Below are 2973 nucleotides of genomic sequence, written 5' to 3' on the forward strand. Positions count from 1 at the left end.
GCTGTGCCCATTGGCAAGAGTGTGACCCTATGTGGAACAGGAGCTCAAGCTCCACAAAGCCCAGAGTTGCAGACTCAGGAAGCATAAAATCCCCCAGTAGGTCATTAGAGGTGACAGTAATTGAGGCCACTCCTGCTTCTACCCTTTGGCTCCCAGACTTCTCTATTTCCCCTAATAGAGGCACAGTGTCATTCAGAGGCCTCTCATTCAGGGCTTGTGGTAAGCGAAATCCTGAGATTCCCACTCCCTGATATCTAGGTCTTGTATCCATGTCCCTTTTCTTCAGTGTGGGTGGGGCCTGTGAGTAGGATGAATGTCATATTGGGTTATGGGGTGTCCCATGATTGGATTACAGTATAAAGTAAACATAAAGACTTTTTGCCGATGTAATTATGGTCTCAATCAATGTGACTCTCAGTTAATCAAAAAGGAGAGTATCCTGAGTGGGCTTGACCTAATGAAGTTAGTCCTTAAAAGAGGGACCCAGCCTTCTTTGGTGATAGAGAGTCTCCCGCTGGCCTTGAAGAAGCAAGATACCATGAGTTCTACATCTGCAAGAAAATGAATTCTACCAACAGCCACTTGCACTTAGAAGAGGACCCAGGACCTCAGATGAGACCCCAGCCCTGGCTGACACCTTGAGTGCAGCCTTGTAAGACCCTGAACAGAGAGCCCAGCTAAGCCATGACCAGACTCTTCACCACAGAAACTTTGAGATATAATAAATGTCTGTTGTGTGGGCTGGNTACGTGTATATAATCTGTTGCTCAGCAATAGAATATTTTTTTTAGTGTGATCTTTTTTTCTTTAATTTTTTCTTTAAGTTCTAGCTAGTTAACATATGGTACTATATTGATTTCAATAGAATTCAGTGGTTTAGCACTTACATACAACACCCAGAGCTCACCATAACAAGTGCCCTCCTTAATACTCATCACCCACATAACCCATCCCTCACCCACCTCCCTCCATCAACCCTCAGTTTGGGCTCTGCATTGGGCTCTGTGCTGACAGCTCAGAGCCTAGAGCCTGTTTCAGATTCTGTGTCTCCCTCTCTTTCTCTGCCCCTCCCCCCCAAAAATAAATAAACATTTAAAAATTAATAAAAATAATCAATCGAGTGAATATATTAATCTAATCCATTTATTGAGCAACTACTTTATGTCAGGTGCTGTGCTGGGTGCTACGGCTACATAGATCAAACAGGTAGGGTTCCTGACCTCCAGGAATTCACTGCCCAGAGAGAAAAACTTAAGTGGATTCAAATGCACTGTGATAATTGCTCCAATGAATAATGCCCCATAAGGTCTCAGCAGAAGCAGTAAATAATGCATTCTGCTGAAATGGAACACTGAAGGAGTTTTGGTAAGGTGACATTTGAGAGAGTTATTTCTTTAGAGAAAAGGACACTAAATCATTCGAACTGAATTTTCCAGTTTGGTAACTAAACCCTTTAGAAAAAGGCTAAGAAAGTTTTCCAAGAAATTAAAGGGAATGATGTTTACTGGTCCTTCTGAGTCACATTATCACACATACCTGGCTAATTAACATATATCATTTTAATTACAGGCGCCCATGGAAGATGGCCAGGTCCCACCGTATCCACGGTCCTGTTGCTCATTTCCAGGCAGGAGAGTTCCGACCCAAATCCATCTTGTGCTGGAGGCCACCAGGGCCATGTGTCCTCAGCAGAAGGGAGCCACGTAACCAAGCCGTCCCTTTCTTGCTGCATCCTCGGAGGGCTGAGGTCCACGCCCTGGGAGAAACATGTGCCTCTCTCAGGACATTTTCGAGCTCAGCCCCAGCTTCCTGAAGGAGGGTCACTGCTCGCTAACTTCGACTTTGTCTCTGGGTAGACAAACCTCCAAACCGTCTCCTCTACACGTCATGTCTGTTCAAGACCCACACACATATCAAGTGCCTTTTCTATGAGAGAAACTCTGCTAAATGCTGGACCCACAAAACTGAAAACGGCAGTCGCTGCCACAGAGGGGCTCATGTCTGGCTTCCTGATTCATTTCACAGATGAGGAAACGAATGCTCTGAACTTTCTGGCTTCTTCCTCTGGTCTGTTCATGCTATGATCCATTTACTAAGTACTTTCCTCTCTTTACGGATTGGCGGAACCTAACTGAAGTCCTACTTCTTCCAAGAGGATTTCCTGAGTCCTGGAGTCATCATTAATTGTTAACTGTTCTAAACTTCTTTTTTTTTTTAATGTTTTTTTTTAATTTATTTCTAGGACAGAGAGAGAGAGAGAGACAGTGTGAGCAGGAGAGGGTCAGAGAGAGGAGTCACAGACTCAGAAACAGGCTCCAGGCTCTGAGCCAGCAGTCAGCACAGAGCCCGACGCGGGGCTCGAACCCACGAACTGCGAGATCATGACCTAAGCGAAAGTCGGACGCTTAACCGACTAAGCCACCCAGGCGCCCCAACTGTTCTAAACTTCTATTTCACTAAGTCTGTATCCGACAATTTATCACTTAATTGTACTTTGCTTTGTATTCTTTCTTCAATGATTTAAAGTGTCCATCACGGCACTCCAATGACAGAGTAAGCTTTGTAAAGGCAGGAGTCATCTTTTAAACTTTGAGTCTGGGCACAGAGTTAATTCTCACGATCTAGCTAAGCTTTCATTAATTGGCAGATGGAAACCAGCTCCTGAAAAGGCTAGTAATGGAGGGAGGGGAACTCTAAGCAATGTTCACACCTTCAAAGGCTAGGTTAGTCCTAATCCAGGCTTTAAAAAACCAGCTAGACTGAGCTTCAGAATCTTCCATAAGAGCATAACATAAAAACAAAAAGATGTACATTATAGATCATATTCAGAGTTCAAATTAAAGCTTGGTTCCATCACACTGAAGAAAAGGATGATTTATTGTAGGAGAGAACAAGGTCAGCCTCAAGATAAATGTCAACCTCAAGAGCTACGCTCCCCAGGATCAGACATTTAATGGAATATTTATGCATAAT

Source organism: Crocuta crocuta, unplaced genomic scaffold (assembly GCF_008692635.1).
Source record: "Crocuta crocuta isolate KB4526 unplaced genomic scaffold, BGI_CrCroc_1.0 scaffold660, whole genome shotgun sequence".
Lineage (NCBI taxonomy): Eukaryota > Metazoa > Chordata > Mammalia > Carnivora > Hyaenidae > Crocuta > Crocuta crocuta.